General features: G+C 44.1%; 1 protein-coding gene and 1 long non-coding RNA gene across 3 annotated transcripts in view; one reads left to right on the forward strand and one right to left on the reverse strand.

The window, feature by feature from the left end:
• Positions 1–25,900, reverse strand: part of Negr1 (neuronal growth regulator 1) — a 727,936-nt gene that overhangs the window by 15,032 nt on the left and 687,004 nt on the right. The gene's annotated exons all lie outside the window — the stretch shown is intronic.
• Positions 5,333–16,557, forward strand: LOC121142266. The gene is made up of 3 exons (XR_005879242.1): positions 5,333–5,722; positions 13,957–14,256; positions 15,462–16,557. It is a non-coding gene; the product is annotated as an uncharacterized LOC121142266 (long non-coding RNA).

A 25,900-nucleotide genomic window follows, 5' to 3' on the forward strand; every position in this document is an offset into this window, starting at 1 on the left:
GTTTTGTTGCATGAAAGATTGTGGTGAGAAGAAAAGGGATTTATGGAAAGAGTGGACTTGGGAAGTTGGGAGACAGGAGGTCTATAATTGAAAGCTCAGCCAGAAACAACCACACTCATTTTGTATCCCTGTAATTATAGCTTTTCACGCTGGGCATTCTGCGTCCCTACCCGTTACTAGGTAGGTTACCCAACTGTATGAGCCTACTAAGTGCAATAACTTAGAAGGCCCTTAAAAACACCCCCACTCTATTGAATTGCTCATGGATGAACATTAAATAAATATTTAGGTGGGAAATTCTGACCATAATATAAACCTGCTTTTATATCTTCGTCTCTGAATCATGAAAATAAAAATGGATTACAGCTATTCTAAAACAGCCAGGGTAAGCAGGAGCCCACTGAGAGGAGCAGCCGGGCCTGCGGGACAAACTGTGAGCAGGTTGCCTGTGCTGATGTAAAAGGCCTGGGCATGGCATGAGCTGGATGTGATGGCACTTCTGGGGTAGAAGCAGAAATGTCCGAAACTCAAGGTCATTTTCGGCCTCATAGCAAGTTCCAGGTCAGCCTGGGCCACACCGGACCTCATTGCCAAACAGCATACAGTTGCACTCGTCCCTCAGAAGGAAATTTTTGCAATAGACTTCAATTCTGAGCAATTCTTCCCACACCAGGAGGCCTTAATACCCAAGAGAGTGTGGCAGGGCAAATGTTCTTATGGCTTAAATAATGCTCCCTAGCCAGGGCCCTGTTTAGACAACGACCCATGATTTCAGGCTGTACCTGTCACTCATGTTCTCTACAAACCCTTCCCCACCCATGAAAGCGGCAACCACGAAGGTATCTATCAGGGACTCAGATCAAAGCTGATGCTCCGCCAAAAAGAAAAAATCTCCAGATGCTTACGAGCCAGGCTTACTCGGGTCCTGCACTGTGTCCTCGAAGACAGAGTGTCTCCATACACACACACAAACACACACACACACACACACACACACACACACACACACACACGGTCTTTGCACAGAATTCACAGGGGAAGCTCGACTTCAACCTCATGACCCCACACATGCTTGCTCTATATAATACACCCACATCTGAACTCTGTTCAATGAGGAACAAACTAATCCTGGCCAGGACACAGTCATGTTTGTTTTCTCTAACTTTTTCGTGGTCAGATAGCAAATACAGATGATGTACAAAATAAAGGCACCGTGGCAAATTTGCGCAAACAGAATTTAGAAAGGGTGACGGAAGGCTTAGTCAAGCACAGCGCTCACAATACATAAGGCAAAAAAATCAGGACAGAAACCAAACCTTTCCCAGAAGTTCCTGATTGAACAAGAGGGTCCTGTGGGCCGTCGGGTACAGCACTTCCTCCCCCTTCCGCAGTGATCACAAGCCTATAGCTAAAAGAGGTTTGGCTTGGAGCACTTATCATTTACAGCAAAAGCATCCGTATACAGTGTGAAAGAGAGAAGAAAGCCCTCAGCTCCCTTCATCCACCAAGGTTGCTATCTGATTGCCTTCTACTACGGGGAAAAGGGCACACACACACACACACACACACACACACACACACACACACACACACACACACACCCTGAAAGACCCATTCTTCCTGCAAAACTTCAAGTCCATCTTGGTATCTAGACCATCTCTCCACTTCAGCTGCTCTTTGACACTCTCAGGCACAAACAGAACAGGGATGGAATAAAGGGAGCAACGTTTGGATCACAGTGTTCCTGCCATGTAAAGTAACAGCACGTTAACCTCACAGAGAAAAGTATGGAGTCAACCCAAATCTCTCTATGTAGAGGAAAATGTGGCCTTCTCCAGAGTAGTTGCTTTTGATTACAACAGCGATTTCTAAGCCACCGTGACAAATCGGCTCATAGTTTATTTTGAGAAGTTAAATTAGAAGACAATGCACTTCTCTGTAGGTGGCATTTCATCTCATCATAATAAACAGTCTTCTCAAATGTAAAAGATACTCTTGACAGCAGAGTTCTGTAAGCAAGCAGAAAATTATGTAAATCTGATTTTCTTCCTGTGTGCTCACTATCTCTTTAAGCTTAGTAAATCAGATCCAGGCTTGTAAACACAGCAGCACCGGATCCAAGATACATTTGCTTTGCAAACACTCAGAGTGAGAACAGGTATTTCATGAGGTATAATTGAAAAATTCCTATCAGTTTTCAAAAGCTGACAAATCAACGGGTTGTTCGAGATTGGAAAAAAAAAACAAACTAAAACACAACATCACCTCTTAACTTATCATAGGCTTAATTGCCTCTCATAATGGAGTGTGACAATGGGATTCAGTAAACACAGCACCTGCTTTGAAAACCATGATCAAAGAAACCCCAGCCAGGAGCTGCACTCAACTTCTCCCCTGCGCCTGCACCCACTGGCTCCTATTTCACTGGGGTTTGCTGTGCTAGTTTATCTGAAATGTCACCCTGCCTGGGCATGTGTAGTGTCAGGTGTTGCTATGAGCTTCTTCCATGCATGTATGGAATTCTCTGAAGACACCTAAGTCTCCCCCAGAGTGGAGGGGACCAAAGGATGGATGGGGGAACCAGAGACGCTGTTCACATCATTGATGACAGAGAGGAAGGAACTGTCCTCAGGCTCCCTTTGTCCTGGAGAAGAAAGTCTTTTGGTTCTTGTGTTAATCCATTCAGTGTAATGATGTTTTAGACCCGAATCAACATATTCTAATTGACGTTGGAATCTGCATTCCATATTTTGTGTTCTTTAACACTAAATCTTACCATGCGTTTACAGAAAGGCGGAGAAACATTTATTCTTGTTTTTTTTTCTATGAAGTGCTTATCAAGCACATTAGTCAAGTAGTTTAAACTAGACTGAGGCTGCTAGCTTTGTTTCAGTTAATACAAATAGGTAATGCTTCCTTTCCTTTGACTAGTGGGGTTAGAAAGCAAATGTTATAATTCCTGGTGTAACCTGCGCGGTTAAATGTGTGTTAAGGGAAACGTTTTTATTCAGTAAAGTCAGGAAGCGGTACATATACATCTGGTTTTATTTTAAGGAATCCTGCCGACTATAAAATGAGACTGTGACATTATAGTCTGAGCCTTCTGGGATTTAAGCTAATAGATACTGGCATGCACAGAACAGGTAAACGCAGAATACATGCATAACACATATACATCCACACCCAACCCCCCCTACATGCCCACACACACACACACACACACACACACACACACACACACACGCATGCATGCATGCACGCGCACATAAATACATGCCAACTCCTCAGACACAGGAAAGGGACACAGGATGGAGACTGGGACTCACAGCCTTGGCTGGTGGCAAGAGAGACAGTTCCAGAATATGAGTCACAGGACAGCTCTACAGAGCATGGCGAGAGCCTCTCATGCTCACTGCAGAGGGGAGGGTGGGAAAGTCTACCCTGGTGCACAGCCTTCTGTCAAGGGGCCTGGAAGCGCTGAGGGCCAAGTCTGTTCTGTGGGCCTAAGGTTTCTCACCGGATCCCCATACAGCAGCACCTGTTAAGTCCCATCTAATAAGCATGTGTACTCTGCCACTTTTCAAGCCTGTGCTTCACAAAACAAAAAAAACCACCCACTTTCACGTGCCTGTAACATTTCCCTTGTGTCGGGCCAGTGGGGGATAAACTCTAACAAGCCTGGGTACTAGAAGAGAAGATGTAGGGAGATAGATGATTGGCAGGGGATTGCTGGCATGAAGAACAGATCAACCAGGCAGCTGGTCTTACAGACACCATTTACTCAGATACTAGTCTAAGAATCCTGCATAAATACATGTATTTAATCCTCAAGATCCCATGTGCAGACAGGGAAAACTGAGACATGGGGGAAGGATCTTAGATTTAATCCATCCATCCATCATGACTTTTAACACTCTTACTGTGCTGGCCTTTCGAGAAGAAGCAGAAAACATAAAACCTTAAGAGATTTGCTATTTGCCCCCCCCCTTGTGTTTCTGTGTTGCTGTGACAACTGAACGGGGAAAGGATTTGTTACAGCTCACAATCTGGATTCAGTCTGTCTCTGTCACAGTGATAGGGAGCATGGTGCTCAGGTCATATCACACCCACAATGGAGAGCAGAGGGAAGAGCATGCCTGCATACTTGCTTGTGTTTGGATCAGTTTCCCCATTCTACTACAGTCCAGTATCACCCGCTTAGGGGATGGTGCTGCCTGCAGTGGACTGAATCTTCCCACATCAATGAACTCAAAGACAATCCTCCACAGACAAGCTTACAGGCCAGCCCAGTGTAGGCCATCCCTCACTAGACTCTTTTCCCAGGTTTTGTCAGGTTGACAAAGATAATCATATCATGGGCTAACTTAGGAAAATTTTTCATAAATAATATAACCCGGTTATTTGCAATGAGCTTATACTCCATGAAATAAAATGGTTTTCTGTGTGGAAGCAAGCCTGCACTTCAAATTCAAATCTGCTAGTGTTGTGGCTTTGTGTGCAGCAGTAGACTTTTCTTAGTTTGCAAAAAGTATAGTTAAGACCAAAAGGAGAGACCTAAGAGTTAACCTGGAAGTCTAAGCTGAGTTTCATCTTAATTCAATACTCCGTGGATTGCAGGACGGAATCCTTGTGATGAAAGGCTGTGTCACACTTTCCTTTACTGACAGCCAGATCCTCCACCCAGAGCCAGCGGGCTCTACGCTGTCCGTCCAGAGAGTCACCCATCAGAAGTTCCCACATCTGTTAGATCCTCTGTACAGTTCAGTCCACTTTGCCCTCACCCTGGGAACTGGCCAGGCTGTTCCTGATCTATGCTCTCTCTTTCATGGTCAGGCAGATGTTAGCAGCTAAAAGGCTGCAGGGATAACACACTGGGTTCGCTGAGGCAGCCCTTCCCTCTCAACGACTGCTGCTTTGTGATAACAACATTCGGAGACACCTCTCTCCCTTGCTTGGGTTGAGGAGATATCTCAGACAGTAAAGTCCTTGCCTTGCAAGTACAAGGACCTGAGTTTGACTCCCAGAATTTCCACTTCAAAAAGTTTCTCAACAAAAGCACTAGGAATTAGTCTAGAACCTCAGTGGGTTCATATCGCTGTAAAATGGACCAAGGGCAAGGGAAAAAATTAGTAAGAGTAGGAAACATTATTTGCCTGAAAAAAACTTAATCAGAAAGTTCATTATGAAACCTTATAATTTCTTGTCTGTGAAGTGTGCAGTACAAGCTAATAACCTGTTGCTTAGGGTTATAAGCAATGTGGGGTTGGGACATTTACAGGGAGAATTATTCTTTTGCAGGTAATGTTCAAAATTAAATGCTGGGCATGTTTGCATAATAATTTCATGACTAAGTTTACTGAATTGTATTTTTTTAAGTGGGTGAGTTATATACAGCACATAGCTCAGTGAAACCACAGCTCCCGAAAATGGAAATGGCTCCTCTCTATCAGAGACCATAGTGACAGCACAGGCACATACATGTTCTTAAAAGCTGGCACATGAGTCTAGGGCTTATGCAAGACTGTTCAGAACACTTACGGACTTCCTGTCCACTTGGTGGATAATTATGTCTTCACAAGTATCCACGTTCTCTACTTGAGGAAGCGTGAGTCCGAGGGTCTAGCCAAGTGTGAGATATTTGGGAAGGAGGAAGGCTGCTCATCTAAGATCCAAGCCAGGGATCACTGACTAAAATGAAGGATGAATTCCTATCAAGTTAAAGGTAGGAGAGCTATATGGAATATGGATTTCATAGTCTAATGATATTTTGTTTCTTTTTCTGTGGTACTGGGAATTGATACTCAGCTCTGTATCTGTCAGTCAAGAACTCTGAACCAAATTATATCCTCAGCCCTGAACAACCGTTTCATCAGACAACAGTCTTTCAAGGCGTAGGTAAAATTCAAGTCAGCAGGGTCTTCTTGTAGAGGCTGCATGCCCTGTGGCATACGGTGGTTGAGTCTGGTTCAAGTAACTGTGGTTACTGACTGATCTGTGCTTCTAACCAGACAGTTACTAAACCATATTATACAAGGAGGTTCACTCATTGGTATCAGATAAAGCCATGTAAACTGTTGAGAGAGATTTGAAGGTGAACAAGTGTTTCCTTCTAAGCCTTTAGTCAAAGATTGCTAGGCTAGCAGTGTACAAATACAATGTTGCAGGTGTCCTCACCTCCGGGGCTGTGCTCAAATTTGGCATGGGGGAATTAATAGATCTTTTGCAAAGATACTTCAGTCTGCATCCTGTGAGAGAACCCATCAGCACCGAGACCTTTTCCCATCATGGAGAGATTTCTACCCAGTTTTGAGGGCACTTCAGGAGTGATAAGTTCCGGAACCTTCATTTTTTCCCCCGTGGTGTTGAAACAGTACTTTGCATAATAATAAGCTCCCTAAGCAAACATAATCACCCTCATTCCACTGAAAAGAGGGATGAAGAACTACTTTCAAGGCAATAAAGAAAGACTTTTATGTGTATACGCTTAGTTTTTCCTTTTTCTTTTTTCATTTTTCAGGTTGAAGAATTACACAAGCACAGTAGATTTTTATGTGTCTTGAAGATCCAGAGACCATGGTCCTTAGTTAAGAGTCTGCTGTGAACTGGTAGAACCCTAAGCTTATAATTCTGGTTGACGAGAAAGCCTAAAGATTATCTTTCTCAAGGAAAGTGGGGACATGTAGTCATGAGATAGCCTGATATCGGTTAGTGTCCTCTTGGTCGAAGTCTTGAGTGTGTTGATCCCAAAGGTCAGGGGAGGTCGGCTGGACAGTGACGGCACAGTGGAGCAGAGCCCACTTGTGTGTGAAGGAGTGAGGAGCAGTGATGGCCAGAGACACAAAGGGATAAGCAAGGACTCTCACGTTGGCTGTCCTGAGACTGTCACTCAACAACAGGATCAAAGTCCCTCACGGCTTTTTCAAGACAAGCATCCTCACAAATTCTACTTTTTCCAACCCCCACTCTTTATTGTGCTCCTAACATTTCTTTTATTCTTTCTGGGGAGGGACAACAAAAGTCATATTTTCTAAACAACAGACAAGGCAGTAGGAGATGACAGAGTAAGTTTCTGTGTATTCAAAGATCCGCTCACTCCATCAGGCCCGTGGAAGGGAGGCGCTCAGGCAAGAGCCTAAATGGGAGGTCCTGAATACACCCTATCATCAGTTTCTTGGGTTCAAATGGATTCTGAGGCATTTGTCCACCCACTCGTCAGTACGTTTTGCATTGTGTGAATGCATGTACCCAAGACAGCTGCACATGCCTGTCATTGAAAATCTCAGAAGAAGGGGGCTCTGCTCACAGGTTCTTTTTATCAATTAACCTGTGAGTCCACCCACCTCCCAGCCCTCACCTCGGTTTGTTCTGACTTTTTTTCTTCACTCCCTAATCCTTTCCTCTTTTAAACACTTGTTTGAACTTCATTCTGAAGGGAACTGTGTGTCACCCATCACCATGTGACATGCAGCGCTCTATCCCAGTAAGCGCTCGACACTCTATCCCAGTAAACGCTCTCGACACTCTATCCCAGTAAGTGCTCAATACTCTATAACACGGTCACTGTGTCACATTGCACCTTATTCCATGAGAAAACCAGTACACATTTAATCAACACAGCTGTGCATTGAGAAACTTCAAACATAGTCTGTAAGGTATTTTGTACATTTGTCTAATTGACTGCCTTTACATAATTCCACATTGCCAGCAATTGAATCTAAAACAGAGTTGAAGACATTGCTTTTGCACGAATAAGATACATTTCTGGTAAGAGATGTGCTCTCAGAATGCAAATTGCACTGATTGTCAGTAAAGGGAAAGTATAGCTGGCCTCTGATACATCAAACACCTCACAATATTACACACGCTGAGGTCAATTCTCGTGTATTTTTTTCTTAAGTGAAATTACTGTATGTCTCATAGACAGGAGCTCTCCTTCAGGAGACTGATGCCACACCAATTTCTTCAGATCTCTCCATTCAGGATAGCCCATGCACCAACACCATTGTCAGCTGTTGGAGCTTGTAGGAAGGGACAAAATCAAGGTCTCATCCAGATGTTTGCACAAGAATTAGCATCTAAACAAGATCTCCAGATGGGTCAAATGCACTTCAAGGTTTGAGAGACATGGCCATAGGTCTGCATTTCTGCTGTCGGAACTAGAAATGCTGTCTTCGAGGAGGGCAGAGTTTTCTATCTGTGTTTTGATTGGCCCTACAACCTCAATCAGCTTGACTGATGCAGGCAGGCAGCTTCATAAGGCTTTGAATATTAATATTATCAAATGATAGGAATCGTGGGTGTCTATGAGTCATCCACGTTTTAAAGCAGGACAAGGCAGTCAGTTAAAGGGAATCAACTGTGGATTGCTCATTGTGTTCACTTTGTGTCTGCATGGCTGCACAGGAACCAGGCAAAGACATCAAAGACCTGCACTTTTGTCCAGGAGACATGTTTCTAGACATTATCAGCACGACTGTCTTAGCGTATGGTCACTCACAAGACCAGCATGTAGGAAGGTCAGTAATTATTTTAGGTAAAGCAAAGATTGCAACTAATTTGAAATCTATGTGGCTGAGAACACAGAAGCCAATAAAGTCACAAACATTCACATACGGTTCAGTGTGGCAGATGCTTGCAGCTCAACCCTGCTTTCTCTTCATCTGTGCTCTTCCCCACGCCCTCTGAGGACATTTCCATGGCGATAAGTGTGTCCTTTCCTGTCTCAAAGATTCGGTTTAGCCATTAGGCTTTTTTGGATAAGGACATGAAATAGAAACGACAACATTTACTTGTCCATCTGAGCCACATGGAGAACCACAGTCTGGAAGGCCAATTATTCCATGGATTTGTGTTTGTTTTTCTTTTCAAACCTCTACTGAAAGTTCATTTATTTATTCATCAAATGCTCTGTGTGTTTTTCACACTTAAGATTCCTTGCAAGCTGCTCCCCTGCAAGAAGCCTTTGTTGGGTCTCTGCGACCTACCTCTCCTCATTCAGCCATATTTTCCATCTTGCTTGTTTGACTCTTGACTTATTGCTCTCTAATGTCTTTAATTCTAAATCTACATGAATCCCCTTCCATTAGCTATAAGTGATTTCCTTAGTTACAGTGTTGCTGGGAGGAGTCCAAGGCCTTTCCTTATACAGCTGCCATCTGTGGTCCTTCAGCACTAGTATATAATAGACACCAAATGTTTATCTTTTTGGAGGGCATGTCAAATGCAAAAGCAGGAGAACGGATGGATTTGTGGCCCCTACCATTAATTCCCGAGGGAAACTATTAATCATTGAGCATACAGACACAGATGATTTGGAGGCCTGCTTTGTAGCTCAGATTCTCTCCAGCAAAAGTTTGCAGTGGGCTGTATCTTGTCTAATCTTCATAGGACTTTGCTGGTGTGATAAAGGCATTTTCTTTTTCTAATGATCACAAGCAATCCCTATCTGACTTGTACAGTTTACGGAAGAGGATAACCTACAACCGGCTCGTGATCGGCTGGTGAACATTTTTCCTAGTGTTTGGTGGCATGTCTATCAGGATAACACAGCTATGAGTGAAATGCTCATTTTCACTTTTGGGCTAAAGTTGATGGAGATGAGACCCTTGGCACCAATGGTTCACATAATTTTTAGTTCCACCTGTCAGTATCATTTCAGGGTTTGATTCTTGCATCAATAATTGTAGGTAACCGATTCTCTCTAAAAAGTATAAAATAATCTCTTTTCTCCTGTATCTTCATCAAATTTTGATCGTAGGATCCACAGTTTTCCCCAAACTAGGGTTTTGCTTTTTATATATTTTGAGGGTATAAAGACTGCTATGACCAGAGGCTATTAAGGAAGATCCCGTGTCATTTGTAGCTACTTTGCCAACCCAACTCTGCCATTGGCATGCAAATATATTCATAGGCAATATGTAAACGAGCAGGCATAGCTATGTCCAGTAAAATTTATTTATGAACACTGAAGCTGTAATCTCGTATAATTTTCAAATGTCATGGGATGTTCTTCTTCTTTTGATTTTTAAAAAGCATTAAAATGTGAAACCCATTTTTATCTCAAGAGCCATACAAAAACAGAAGGGGGGGGGTGGATGGGTACCTGGCTGTTTGTTCATTAACATGCTATCTGTGCCCACTTTTGTGTGACCGTTTCAGAACTGAGTCTTTGCGGCAGTGCTGAATGTTTATCATCGATGCCTCAAGACCTACAAAGTTAAAATATTTGCCATTTGGCTTTAGAAGAAAGGTGTGCCTTGATGTGGGAGGTCCTGTGATTATGTCAATAAAGCACTGTTGAGCCAATAGGGAACCAAGATAGGAGGGACTAGGAGTCCAGAAGGACTCTGGGTAGGAGAAACATATGGAGAGTCAAGATGTAACGTCATGGGGTAGGAAACCCGGAACTATTCTCCAGTAAGAGACATACTTAGATTAACAATTATGGGGTAATTACTTAAGTCAGAGCTAGACAGTAAGAAACAAGCAAGGCCAGCAGCTTCATAATTAATACAGCGTCTTGTGTGTTATTTGGGGACTACAATGCAGCAGAGCCCAGGCAACCGGCGGGTGATAAACCAAAGCGGCTAGCAAGGAAAAGCCTCTCTTTACAGTGCCCATTTCTGGTCTAGACACTGATGTCCACCAGTGTTCACTTGCTCTGCTGTGTGGCATAGGACGGGAAATGGTGGGACAGTCTGGGGTCCACAGAATACACACACCCCTGACATAATCGTGGTCACAAGCTCAGCTGGCTGTGCTCCAAGCTGCCACATAGACTGTGATCCTAGACTTTATGGAGTCACAGCACAGTGCGTCAACATGTTCCCTTCCTGTTTTCACTCTTTGACTGGGTCTTAGATACTTTACAGCCACTCAGGAGAACAGTTTGTGAGTGTGGCGCTCCACCAAAATGACTCACAAATGCTCTGACTTCCAAACCACATGAGGTGGCAAGGACCGTGGTAGACAGTAACATTTGCCGGCATGTCACTGGTCACATACTCAGTCACACCAACAAATTAAAGAGGGGGAATAAACTGCAAGTTAAGACATAGACTCATTAAAAAATAATAATCTGGGTTGCCAAAATTGTCTTAAATCAATGACAGTCAATGCCAGGTAACACAATTGCAAAGTCTGGAAATGTTTGAAGAAACCCAGTGATAAAAGTCTCAAATACTGTTTCACTCCCAGTTAGCTGAAGATTAATGGCTTCTGAGGAACAGGTTGTGGGCTATAAAATCCTGGAGTAGAAGTAATAAAGGGAAGGAAAAAGAAGCTATCCACTTGGTCCTGACACAGACTATGGAGAGTTCTAGGGAGTTCTCTAAAGGCGACATTTCTGTCTCAACTGTGGATCCTAAATGGGGAAATAAATTTGAAATGCTGGGAGGAAAAGGCCAAGGAGATGTTCATAAATAAAGGCAGAAAGCCCTGACAGGCTTTTTTTTTTTATGCTGCAGCAAGCAGGTCCAGGGTAAGAATCTGCAGGGACAAGCCCAGTGGCCAAGCCAGGCTTATTTTCCTGGAGTCGCCTCTGCTTCCCAAACCACGAGGCTAAATCTTCCTGGGGTAACCCCACAGCGCAAAGCCCACAGCCACTGAAGGTTCCAGCCCTCTATGGCAAGAATCATAAAAGAGAAATGACACCTCATGTCTGAGTTTTGAGTTCTCCCTCATAGTTTTAGATATTAGATGACCCATGAATAAGAAATTGTCAAAGTGGCCCTTAGATGAAGACTCCTTTTTTTGTTTTTGTTTTTATGTTTTTTTGTTTTGTTTTTTTACATCAAAGCAGGGCCTGGAGAGGTAGCTTAGCATTTAGGAGCACTGGTGGCTCTTCCAGAGAATCTGAATTCAATTCCCAGCACCCACATGGCAGCTCAGAACTGTAACTCCAGTTCCAGGAGAGCAACATCCTCACACAGACACACATGCAGACAAAACACCATTGCACATGAAAATAGATTATTAAAAAAAACAAAGCAGAATAGGGAATTTGAACTGCATTTCTACATGATAAGCCTCAAAACCCATTGGGAGGCCCTTTCCCCTCTCCTCCCAGAAGCCTCGATGCTTGCTGGAGGCCAAAGTCATTGCAAGTCATTTTTCAGAAGCCCGTGGGGGTAGATGGTACAGGAGGCATCCCTGGCTGCTTGTGTGCCAAATAGATTCTGTTTGTCCTGAGAAAACAGACAGAACACAGCTGGGGCTCCCCTGATGCTTTAGAAACAGGGAAAAGGCACCACATTTTGTTAAATGTCAGAGAATGGTGAATCATTTCAGGGAACAGGGAGGCCATCCTGGGCAGCAGGCTCATTATTCCGAGGTGAGAAGAATTGATTTCGACAACACTGGCTTTTAAGACTTGTGGATTCTACTACCCAGGAGATGTAGTTCAGAATGGATGCGTGGGACCTGGGTCAGGTCTTTATGACCAATTTAAGGGGATAAAGATTCAGCTGACAGGGCTAGATTTTAATTGAAGATAAGATTATTAGGCTGCTGTACATCAGTGAGAGAAGCTGGTCACCGGTATTGTTTTACTCAAATTTCCTTCTTCACGTTTTTAAAATGTGAACTTTTTAGTTGAACTATGACAGAAAAGTACACAGAGGATAACAGCACAGCTTGATAATGGTCAAAAAGGAAATGTGACCGACCCCAGACCCTTCCTTTACTTCTTCCCCTTCTAGTAATGTCTATTCCAGGAAGTAACTGTCATGCTAATTCTGTCACTGTTCAAAAACAGTTCATCTGCAGTGAGGCTTCTCAGAGGTTCGAGCTGCGCACACAGTACTCTAACCATTCTGTTTAGCTCTGGCGACGTCCTGCTGTAGGAATCCTGGGTCAGCGGCATGTTCAGCCGCTCACACAGATAAAGGTACTCTGTGCCCAACCCCACACCCAGGAAGGTGACCTCATATCCTGGCCAAGCACTGTCTCTCTTCCTTAGGGTTTAATTGGTGGCTTTCAGTTGCTTTTGCCTGGTGATTAATGGCACCGAGTACCTGTTCACATGTTTCTGACCATGGATTTATGTTGAGTCTAGCCTTCCCCACCATCTTCCTGGGCCCTGCCACATTGCAGTCCCCCAAATAACACGCAAGAAGCTGTACTAATTATAAAGCTGTTGGCCATTTGCTTGGTTTCTTACTGGCTATCTCTGACTTAAGTGTTTACCCCATAATTGTTAATCTAAGAATTTCTCTTACCAGGGAAAGGGTCCGGACCTTTTACTCCTCTGGAGGCTACATCGTGACTCCCTGTGTTTCTCTTTCCCACAATCCTCCTTGACTCCTAGTCCCACCTATCTTGCTTCCCTATTGGCCAACAGTGCTTTATTGACATTTATTCAGGACTTCCCCATCAGATTTACTTTTTGATGCAGGTCCTCTCACGCACCATTCCTTACTGCCTGCACTGCCTACACTGCATTATACATGGGGCTTATAAAGGCAAGTCTCCAGTCTCCTCCCCACTGCGTCCCTCTATCCTCTTAAGATGTCTTCCTTCACAGTACAGTGTGGACCTTCGCGCCATCCTAAGCTCTGTCTCACTCATCATCACAGAACATGTACCCCACGCTCATGAAGGGATAATAGCAAGACTCTGTTGTGTATCCTAACCAAACCCCACTTTCCCGAAATAGTCTCAAAGATCTATTTTCAAACAAGGCTCTACAGTATTTCTTCTGTCTTGCCAGTTCCCAGCAACCACACAGGGCAACTGACCAGTGCTTGAAAGTCTTATTCCAGGGTACCCAACACCATCTTCTCGTGTTCTGTGGGCCCTGTGCGCATGTGCAAGCATGTGCACAAACAAACAAACAAATAAATAAATAATGAAAATAATATTTGAAAGGAAAACAGCAAAAACAAATCTGCTTCAAGGATCGGGGGATAATTTACTTTAAGAAATTAATTTATTTTTTTTCTTAAAATAATTTCACAGGGCTGAATGACTACCTCATGGGAAGGTAGGAACGCTCTGAAGACAACAGAAGGCACTCTTCTTTTCCACCAGATCAAGAGAAGCCATGTTTACTGACCACTGAGAAGTGCCTTTGTTCAACTGGAAAGAGAAGGAAAGAAGTGAGTCTGGGCGGAGCCAAGAAGGGGCAGGTTCCTTGGAGAGAAAGAGAAGACAGAGCTCTTGTCTCTTGTGCCCAGACATGTCGAGAAGAGTCCCTGGCAATCAGAGGCTGACAGAGATTAGAGTCAATGATGAATTTCCAGAGTTGCTGTGAGGCAGGTAAGGGCAAGGTCTCCCCAGCACCCAGGGCGCACAACACACTCCCTCCAAAGAGCACAGAGAAAATGAGCTTCCCAGCACAGATTCCGTCCAAAGCTACATGTCAGTCACATGGACATTTCTAGAAGCTTTGGTTGTAGTGCCCATGAATTGAAAGTTCACTGGCTTGCATTTTAAATCCTTGTAAGTGGCTTGTGGGTTTTTTTTTTGCTTGTTTTTTTTGTTTGTTTGTTTGTTTTTCGAGACAGGGTTTCTCTGTATTGTTTTGGAGGCTGTCCTGGAACTAGCTCTGTAGACCAGGCTGGCCTTGAACTCACAGAGATCTGCCTGCCTCTGCCTCCCTAGGGCTGGGATTAAAGGCGTGCGCCACCAACGCCTGGCTCTTCTAAGTGGCTTGTGATGCAGCATGATGCTGTGACTCACTCGTCCCTTTGAGTTGAGTCTCCAGAGACTGTGGTCTTCTTCAAGCAAGAAGTGTGTTGTGAAGCAAGGGCTACTTCTGCTTCTGTGTTGCTGGCTCTCAGCACTGCAGACGCTAACCTGATCCTTTCAGAGTTTGCATTCCTCATCCCAAGTGCTGGGGAAAAAGGGTCGGGGAGGGAGAGTGGGAAGCATCAACCAGCAAGTGTGTGGAGTTCATCATCTCTCTCTGTAAATGCACTGGACCAGAAGCTGTGGCATCAAGGGTATGGAGCTGTTATTACCTAGCACTGTATTTGGTGGTGCCTACACTTAAAATTTTGAATAATTTGAACCATCACCGTGGGAATGCTAAAACATTCCTTCTGAATTACTATGCAGAGAGGGTAATTTCTCTCTCCATGATGCCCACATCTGTGTATTGAGGTCGTCTCTGAAAGTTTAGGTTTAGCTCATATGGAGTCAGTAACACACAAAATCTGATGTAAATTAAAGACGATTTAAGAACAACATTTAGAGTTAGTTTCCTCTATTTTTTAAGTCTGTAGCATCAGGGATTAAATCCAGGGCCCCACACCGGCTGTAGAAGGGGTCTCACTGATCAATGGCCTAGGCGTTGTATGTTTTACTTTGCATCAGGTCTGGCTAAGTCAACCAGGCTGGACTTAATCTCATCTGGGCTCAGACAGGCTTTGACCTTGAAGTCCTAGGATTGCTGGCCTGTGCCATCAGCCATAACTTCAACTTACTGCATTCTTTGTGACATCATTTTATTTTCCCTTTAGTGTTTATAGCACACCTCGTATGTGTTATGAAGCTCCAGAAGTTACTAAAGTTGGAACTCCCCGGATTCGGCATAAACGTCATATCCCGACTCCCAAGGCTGAACCCCGTCTCATTGGCTGATGAACATGATTCTGGCGTATTCTTAACCCTTAGGCTGGAAGTTGGATTTTGTACAGAGAGCTTGTTGCTTATGAGCGTTCAGACAGGACTCAGCATCCAACACAGTTGTGGCGCCAGGGAACCAAAGCCAAGGATCCCACGGAAACTTATAGCACTGCAGAGAACCAAACCCTAGGGGCATCTTCAGAAGGGTTGGTTATCAGTACCTGCCAGCGACAAGCGCTTACCTCTGTCGGGTGAGCGCGTTGGCAACGGGTGTGGGATGATGTCCTTCTGAACGCTGTGAATGTGCTGCTTTTAGTGGTTGCTGAATAAAGCTGCTTAGACCAATGGCCAGTCAGAATACAGCCAGGCGGGAAATTCAAAGAGTTACCGAGAGAAAGAAGGCGGAGTCAGGGAGACACCATGCAGCTATGTGGAAAGCAAGATGTGAAGTCATAAGCCACGGGCCTCGTGGCAAAATACAAAATAATAGAAATGGGTTCATTTAATTCTGAGAGCTAGTTAATAGCATTTCTGAGCCATTGGCCAAGCAATTACAATTAACCGCAAGCATTCGAGTGGTTATTTGGGAACCGGCCCGCAGGATGAGAAACCTCCAACTACAGACAGCAATGTATTTTTCTTTTGTGTTGTGATTCTCTCCAGACAATCTTGAATGGACATGCTCCCTTTAGGACATGGAAAAATGCACTTAGAAAAAAATAAAAAATTAAAAAGGAAGTATTTTTTTTTTTTGCCAGACCAAAGAATATGTGCTGTCCTTGGTTTTGTCAGTGTTTTTACAAAGCTTGGACACCCGTAGTTCCCAATGTCCTGGAATTTGGAGGCGATTCAGCTCTGGCCTTTTCTGGTATAGACAGGAACTGCCTTGAATTTGTTGGTGAGTTATGTCAGAGGGCCCCAGGGAGATACCCTAATGTCTCAGAACACTGTGTGAAGTCCTTTAGCCATTATAGAATGTTTAGTAAAGCCTGGAGTTGTTTGGTTCTCGTTTTTTCACTTTAGACGATTCTGTAACATAAAAAAACAGTGGTTTCAGGAAAAAAATAAATTAGTGGAACCAAGAGGTGCCCAACCGAGCCACGGACTAAGCGTGGTGGTGTTAAGCAGTGAGTCATGCTCAGGGTTCTGTCACACACTTGTGTGCATGTGGAAATTATAATATGAGCTTTATGGTAAGTTTTAAGCTTCCTTTAAAATAGCATATTTTTTGTATCTGATTATACCACTGGATAATATATAAATATTCTGTTCCATATTCCAATATAAAACTCCATGGAATAATGAATCTCTAGCGGTTTTGGTTTCGAAAGTTAAAGTCTTCACTTTTCAAGGCAGGGTCATGTCTATCATACAGGGCTGTAGACTCACTGAGGCCTTACATCTCCAGAACTGAGAGGGGCTTGAAATTGGTGCCTGATTAGATGTATAAAACTCATTCTAAAGTCATAGGACAATTCTTTCCTACTACACTGAAAATAGTTGCAGTTTTATCACAAGGTAACTGACGTACTGTCAGTTTATGAGCCCTCCCAATGGGTGGGTCTATATACAGCCTCATGTGTATTCACATTTAATCACCAGAGTCACCTTCTGCTATCTTAAATATGTAATTGGATGGCTGTTTCTCATTGTCTTAGTCTTCTCACGCGCTAAGGTGCATGGGGAGGAGCTCTCAAGGAATGGGAGATAGGATTTGCTGGTATGAAAAGGAATAGTGGAACAAGAAGGGTTAAATTGAGGTGGGGGAGTGGAGGGCAGGGTAGAGCAGGGAATGTGGGGAAGGATTGAAACTCTAAAATGCTTATGATAAAACACACACCACACTCATACATATACTCAAACACACACACATATACTCACACACACACATACACACACACACACATACCACACACCACACTCATACATATACTCACACACACTACACACACACACACACACACACACACACACACACACACACACACACACACACACCCCACACATGAGATAAGTGGAAGTTACCCTATACAGGGCAATAATGTTTCTATTAAACACCAGAAGGTAACAAATAAAAAGCCCGTTATTAGGGATGGGTTAATTCTTTCAGTGCTGTTGGTCCCTAAAATCCTGTAGACCCCAAACATCACAAGTTATTTCCATTGCTCCTGGTCACTCTCTGGAACATGATGGTGTTATAGAACATGGTAAAATCAAGGAAGGACTGACTGGAAGCTTCATCACCATCCATGGCTGGCCCTCATGATGCTGGAAGGTGGGATGCACACACCCCTGGAGGGTAAAAGCAACCGTCACTTTCACCCAGCTATGAACTCTGAAGGCACAGTAGCAACTGCAGGCTTGGCAAGACATGCCCAATAGTGGCACAAACACCAGAGCTGTAAACAACCCCTTTATGACTAGATTTAAGTCCTGCTCTACAAGATGGTACCTATATCGGGCTAAGAACCTCTGACGAGACATGCCATAGGCTCTGGGGGAGAGCATTCCATTATGCTCTTCAATACACATAGGCATAAACTGACTCCTCATGACTTAGCATTGTCACAGTTGATCATGGAACCTCTCAACTGCTATGTGTGGTGGATGGGCGATTGACACAGAGACCCAGACCTGGCCGAGGTACAGAAAAGAACAGACCAGAGTACTCAGCCCTAAAGGGAACATAGAGACTGTACCCTTCCCCGAGGCTCATTGCAGAGGAGGTGGGTTGAATACCTGGGTAGCACGTATCGGTCTCGAAGGGAATTGTTGTGGGAGGTAAATGAGATCGAAGCACATTGTGCAAAACTTAAAACTCAAGGAGCTAATAAAACAAACAAAAAAAGATAGTCATGCTCATCAGAGTGACCCTTGGAAGTCATTTCTAACCTTTGTCACCAAGGTACCACAGATTTCCAGTGAAGGCACTGGGCCTTGAAGGATTTGCGCCGAGAGATGCTAAATGAGTTGTTGTTTTAAATGTGCTCAGAGAGGACCATGTTGTGCAAAACAAGCCACAGCACTGAGTGGGTACTAGAGCCATGCTCCTGCCTCGGGACCATCTGATGTGGATGCGTATTACCTCCTCAGTGAGATCTAAAAGTCATTTCTGACTCAAGTCTCCACCTAAGTATTCCCTGGTTTGTAGAGTAAATCATGACATTTCAGGGGGAGGGGAAATGAATTATTAAATGATGAAAAAAACAATTGATCCCATTTGCTCAAAACTGACAAGGAAGTACACATAAAATAATTGCAAGAGAAACACGATAGATAACAGTGCTGACTCTAGGTGCAATGTCACTTGCGCTAACAGCCGTTATAAAGACGTCTGCAGCAGATTTATTTGGTCATCACAAACACAGGAAGAGTCCTTTGACTTCCAAGAAGATGAAATAACACATAGGTTGTGAATACATAAGTTTTATTCCTATAACCGCAAGTATTTCACCAGTTCAAGAAGTATTTATGAGGCAAATTACTGGAAGAGTGTGGAATTAAATTCACTTTTATATGGCACCTTTCATACCCCAAGTATCTCAATGGCTTTTGAAAGTACAGCAGCCTGGTGACAATGTGATCCCAAGAGGCCATTACACATCTGGGGGCAGGTGTCACAGGCTTAGGCGCATAGCCTGGTTTTATGGATACAGAATATTTTCTAATTCCCCCTTTAACGGTTCTACGGCATCTTTACAGTCTGAGTGAGCTTCCACCGTGGGCCTACAGGGAGGTGCCAGGGCTTTGCACACGGCAGACCTGGAAGTGGGCTTTGCAGCTGACATTTCCATACCGGCTGACTATTCCTGTGTACTGACTCTTGAATAGTTACTGTTCAATTGCGTGTCTGTATCTCTCTGTGCATACGGGGTCAGAAGAAAAGATATCTGATCCTCTGGAGCCAGGGTGCATGTGATGTGGGGGACTGGGAGCTGGACTCAGTTCTCTGTGAGAACAGCAAGAAGTGCTCCTAACTGCTGAGCCATCTCTGGCCCCTTAAACTTCGATTCAGATGCAGACTTCGGAATTAGCCCGTCTTTCTGGTCCTGTGAGGAGTGTTATTTTACCCCAGAGTGGCAAATTTTGGTGTCAAATGCCATCCAACGCTTAGGATATAAGGGAGCTTGCCTTTAATTTCATGAGAGAGCGATACTGAAGTGCTTATACCTACACGGTGAAGATATAGAAAAAGACACAGGTGCTCACACATTTAGCAAACACATCGTCTTGTCTTTCCTGGCTGGAGAAGGCACTGGAGGAACACCCAGTCACTTTTTCAATACAACTGGAGGGAGAGGGACCTCAAACTGACTTGCGTGGTATTTTACATCGCAGGACCTCCTGCACCTGAGGAGTACCAAGGGCAACATGGACTGACCAGGGATATCACCAAGCCCAGGGAACTCACTTTCAGCAAGCAGGAGGCTGGAAACTAGGGCTGGGCCTTTCTTTTCACCAATTGCTCCATTTCCCATGAACTTTTAACATTACCCCCCACCCCACTCTCCGTGTGGTCTTGTTTCTAAGAATTCTTGACAGATCCATGCTTTCGCTTCCTCAGGACTGTGTGTGCTGTAGTTAATTCCAGGTCCAACCTCATTTGTGGGATACAGACTCCCTATGATTTGCTTGGGTGGTTAGATTTCCTTGTGGGTTTCCTTTTGCACGCATTCTGCTCTCAGAAAGTAGCATCTAAAATGTCCTGTTAGAAGAGGACTCTTGAAGCAATGAGGACGATGGGTATTGAGAAGCATTTGTGACAGGAATCTCGTCTTCAGTGATGGCCTTCATCACATATTAGTTATGTAAATATAGACAGAGCACCCCATTTATTGTCTCATCTAGAAAATAAGGCTTTAAAATAATATATATATGATGGGTGAAGTCCTTCTGTGTATATGTCGATGAGTAAAGCACTGTTGGCCAATAGGGAAGCAAGATAGGTGGGACTAGGAGTTGCAGAGGATTCTGGGAAATGTAGTCAAGAGGAGAGAGTCGTCACCATGTGATCTCCCACGAGGAAAGGAAGCCCTTATAAAAATATGTATTAGTCATTATGGGTCAATAGCCAGTGAGAAACAATAGCAAATGGCCAACAGCTTCATAATTGATATAGTGTCTCCTGTGTTATTTGGGGGCTGAGACAGCAGCGGGACCCAAGCGGCTGGTGGGAAGAGTACAAATACTAGGAGGCTTTACAAACACTCTGGCAGACCCTGGACACTTTCTCTTCCCAGCCTACAGCTGGGTGTAAGCCTTCCATCCTTTTCCAGGTATAACTTGTCATCCCAGCTTAGCCAGGAAGGTGTGGTCAGAGTCTGGGGATGGGCACAGAGGCAGGTGAGACAATTCAGTGCCTGCTGTGGTCTCCTTCCCTTTAGAACAGTGATTCTCAACCTGTGGGTCATAACCCCACTCACGGGGGTCACATAGCAGATATCCTGCATATCAGACATTTCCATTATGACTCGCAACAGTAGCAAAATTACAGTTATGAAGAAGCAACAACAAATAATCTTATATGTTTGGGGGGATCACCCCAACATGAGGAACTGTATTAAAGGGGTCACAGCATTAGGAAGTTTGAAAACCACTGCTTGGGACTCTAAGAACCAGTCCCTGCCTTTCTACAGCAGCAGGAGAAACTCAGTCTTCAACACAAACCAGTAGCAGCGCCGAGATCAAAATGCTCTGTCCTGTCCGTCTCCTTACTTTAAACCCTTTCAATAGTAGCAGTTGAATGATCAGAAGACAATGGTCAGCAGGGAGAAGCAGGATGTCACCGAGGGGCAAGGGCTTAGCATGGTGTGTGTGTGCCTGTGTGCATGTGTAGGGGTGGGTTGTGCAAAGATCTTTGACTCTACCGTTGGCGCTTTTATCTGAACCACTCCCCTGCTTTTGGTCTTCAGTCTGGTTGCCAGCTTAAAATTTCTAGTTTGTGATTTGGCACCGTTTAAAAAAAAACGTACATTTATTTTGATTTCTTCTTTCTGTGTCTTGTGACTTACCAACCCAAAGACACAGAACTTTGGTTCACTGTACATACATTCCACTGCTGTGATGTTAATATCTTCTGTGTTGCTTGTTGGAAATGACAGCGCAGGCAGAAGACGTGTAGACAGAGCTGCTTAGAAACAGTTTGCCTAGGACTTGGTCAAAAGCGACATGAAAGTTACCTGTGCTGGGGACCCATTCAGACCTGGGCAAAGTGGGATGCTGACCTCTGTCTTGCTGCTCTGATGGAAACCACCGGAACACTTTCCTCCTAAGACTTTGGAGACTTACTCCCTCCCTTTCTGTGGTGGGCTGAATGAGAATGGTCTCCAGAGGCTCATATATTTCAAAAGCTCACACCAGACTGCTCTCTCTCTCTCTCTCTCTCTCTCTCTCTCTCTCTCTCTCTCTCTCTCTCTCTCTCTCTCTCTCTCTCTCTCTCTCTCTCTCTCTCTCTCTCCCTGTTGATCAGGATGTAAAGCTCCCAGCTTCTGCTGCCTGCTTCCTGCCATGATGTTCATGAACGAGCCCTCTAAAGCTTCAAGCAAGCGCCAATTAAATGCTTTCTTTTATAAGAGTTGTCTTAGCCATGGTGTCTTTTTACAGCAACAGAACATCAGAACAGTAACTAAGACACTCCTTTCCTTCCACCTCACTTCCTAGTTATGACACCTAGACCCTGTAAGCCTCTTCATATGTCCATTGTATTCATAGGATAAAGAGATTGTTCTAGAGAACTGGAAGAGGAAGGGTAAGTTCATGTCCAGGGAACCATTTAGTGTTTTCTTGCCTTGGAGATGCGGCAAGGGAGTGAACGTTTCAGAGGTGGGAGGATAATGTTCTGTCTGTTTTCTCCTACCATGTAGGTTCTTGTCAGTCAAGCGCATGTCATGAAGCTTAGGCTGTAAGCATCTTTATCTGCAAACCCACCTTGCTGGCCACATCTTCTTAATCCTCATAACAAATGCGTGGCTTTGGGATGTGGTTTTGTTTTATGAAAACAAGGGAAATGGAAGTTTAGATAATTCACATCATCTCCAAACACAGACATTGATGTTCAGTGTTTGCAGACTGCACAGCTAGTGTCCTGTCCTTACCCAACTAGCCTACTCTGAAGAGTTCAGACTCATTCTTGGCCCAGGTGCCTCACTGTCTCAGATGGTGAGAACCCAACCACTCCATTACATGGCCCAGCTAGTTGCCTGGCTGCTCCCAGAAGCCTTTGCGTCCTGTCAACGCGTAGTCTCTTTGTCTCCATATTGCATTTTGTCTTGTTTTAATCTGCTCATGTCTTGCAGGCTTTCAGGTTCTTTGATGATTCCAACTGAGTTACATGTTTAGCAATAAGCCCCCAAATCCAGCACCCCTGTGTTCTATAAACAGATTCTCATTAAATATTCATTTTACTTGGCAAATATTGAATTCTACATGTTGTTATTCAGTTTGCCTCCTTGTTGCTCAGTATCGATGTGGCTCTGATCACACGGAAGTCAGAAATGTCAGGGACTTGGGACCTGGGGACCCAGTCTCTACCTCAGGGTATAGAGCATGAGGGACAGGCAAAGGAGACTGAAGGAGTGGTCCCGCTTTCCTCCTGGTAATAAGGAAGGAACACATTTTCCCAGGGCCAACTTCAAGGGTTAACCAAACACATCTTTGCCATAGGATTATATTGGCCCAGTGCTTGGTCATTTGTTACTTAAATGGCTTTTGCTTTTCCTTATCGTGCCTCAGGATCTCCCAGTGTCCATTGGCTCCATGTGTCTCTGACAGAGTTATCTCTTCTCTGCCGCTTCGAACAAGCCATCCCATTACTCAAAGCCTTCCCTTGACACACAGACGTCACCAGCTTACAGACTTCAAGCCTCAAGTTCTTTATCAGCTCTGCACATTTTTCTCTCTTGCCTTGTCTGCTTCTTAGCTAAGTCTGGGTGCCGCGGCTAAGCAAAAAAAAATAAAATAAAATAAAAAGCCCTACCTCCTTCATCTTCGAGTCATTATCATGAAAACACTGCCTCAACTGGAAGGTAATTTTCTTTTTTAATTCTGAACGCTGACATCTTAACTCTAAACACCAGCTCTGACATCTTTGAGACCACGGAGTCCCCCGCTAAAGACAGCAGCAGCATAGTCTCCCTGCAGACCCCAAGGTAAATAAGCAATGGGAGAAACCTCAGTTTCTTTGTATATGCTCCCCACTTTTAAAGATGGGGCTTCAGCATCCCACAGATGAGAGGACTTTTCTACCCATGCACTTACCTGACAGTAACCACATATTATTATCAATCTGTTCTTAGTTTTTTGTTGTTGTTTTGTGTGTGTGTGTGTGTGTGTGTTTTTTTTTTTTTTTTTTTGCCTTCTTGCATTCCTTCCATGCTGTGAACCAGACAGCCTCTCCCTGAGTCCTGCTGAGAGTCCCTATTCCCTATTTCTGGAGGTTCTAGCCAGCAACACTAGGATCAGATTTCATTGTGTTCCCAACCCTAGTGCCCAGATGACAGGGCTTTTAGCATCCTGTAGTTTTCCTTCCTTTTTTTGGGGTAGGGAGGGAGGTTCGGTGCAGTGAACTTTCTTGTTGCTATTCAAAAAGAGTAAAACTCCCTAAAATTTGTGAGGGGACATGGAGTTGAGACAGACACCTCTTAGCAGCCAAAAAAACATCTCTCTTCCTCTCTCTGTTCCCATTTTTGGTGGGCAGTTCAGGGCTGCTTACTCAACAATAAGGTCCACCGCCTTGTGCTGTAGCTGAATTTGTTGTCATTCCAGGAAATGGGTTGGATGGAGCGGTTATGAGTCCCTACAATGTGCCAAAGTTATCATTGTTGACTTTAAGGGAGGAGTGTAGGGGGGGAGGGGCGTGGGGGGAGGGGAAGGGGAATGTGCCATCAGTTCTGGGCTTGAATTAACAAACTGGCTCAACTAAATTTTGCAAGCTCTTATTGTGTTTCCCAGAGAAGGCAAAACACTCCTGAGAGAGGGACACATACGCTGCTTGCTCTGTCTAATCTTCCATTGGACTTGTCCAGGGTCATATCCCCTTCAGATAAATACATAGTCAATGATACCCTATAAATTAATACTCAAGAGGAAAGTAAGATGGCATTGCATTCAGAAAGTTAGCTTTTTCCTTTTGTCAATTAGACAACAGACAAACGTAGTAATAATCCATGGAGGGGGTCCCAAGTCTGCCACAGTGTGAGGGTAAGGGTGCCTGCACCTGCCAGTTTGAGGAGCAAAGTTCCAGGCAGCGACGAATCTGAAAATTGGACACAAGGTAAGACCTGGGCGCTCTGAGGCCCATCAGTCACTATCTGTGAACTTCAAAGGGACAGTGACGCTTCAGGAGCAATTGCTAATTGAGTTCGCCATTTCTCAACATCACACTTTAGAAAGTAAGTAGTTTTTAGCAGGTAGAAATTTTAACGAATTATTTCAATTCGGTGGGATTTTTCTCATTTGCATTTTGACAAATATTTGTGAGTAGCATGGATAAATAGAGACTGTATTTTTCAAAAACACTAGGAATCTCAACCAAATAGTTTGTGGTTTTTGAACATTTATAAAATATTCCCCTGTGTGAAGCAAATTGCTTGTCAATATCATTGCAGTCTGGTCAAGGGGGATCTCTAGTATGTCCTCGGGTTACTCACAGTATATCTGAGTTATGGTCACCATTGATGTCCTTGTAAATCAAGCTCATTGCCTTTGTTGAATGGAGTTGTATGCTGTAGGTAATACATTGTGACAATATTCTACTAAACCCAGAGCCTCTCAGCATGCTTAGTTATGCCTTTTAACACGTCTGGGGATGAAAACCTCAAGGTGATTTTCCTACAGACAAAACCCAAAATAGGTTATGAAATAATACTGTGCAATTATAATCTTAACAACTTTAAATGACCTGGTAACTTTTTCCTCTCTTCTATATAACAGGAGAGGAAGAGACTGTAAATATTTTAGTTGAGTCTTTTTGTGCCTTAAGGATTTATTTTCATTATCCCCCCCCCCCCCCCCCCGTAGGTGTGTGCATCTGCCTGTGGGTTTGTACGGTGTGCATAGGCGCCCGAGAGGCCAGTGGCATCAGCCGATGTTAAAAGTCTTAATACCAAAACCAAGCAAGGATCATTCTAAGATGGAGTCATCCCTGGCATGGAGAGGCGATGTCGAGAAGGAAGCAGGAGTGAAAAGCATCCCCTGTAGGAGGGTATGTGGTTCAGTTTGGAGGGGGGAGCCCTTCATCTGCGGCGGAGCAGACACCGACGCGGAAGGGCACCGGCTAAGTCAGAGCCATAAAACAGATCCACAGCCCGTGGCACACGAGGTTTCTCTAATTTAT

Source organism: Mesocricetus auratus, unplaced genomic scaffold (genome assembly GCF_017639785.1).
Source record: "Mesocricetus auratus isolate SY011 unplaced genomic scaffold, BCM_Maur_2.0 Super-Scaffold_100009, whole genome shotgun sequence".
Lineage (NCBI taxonomy): Eukaryota > Metazoa > Chordata > Mammalia > Rodentia > Cricetidae > Mesocricetus > Mesocricetus auratus.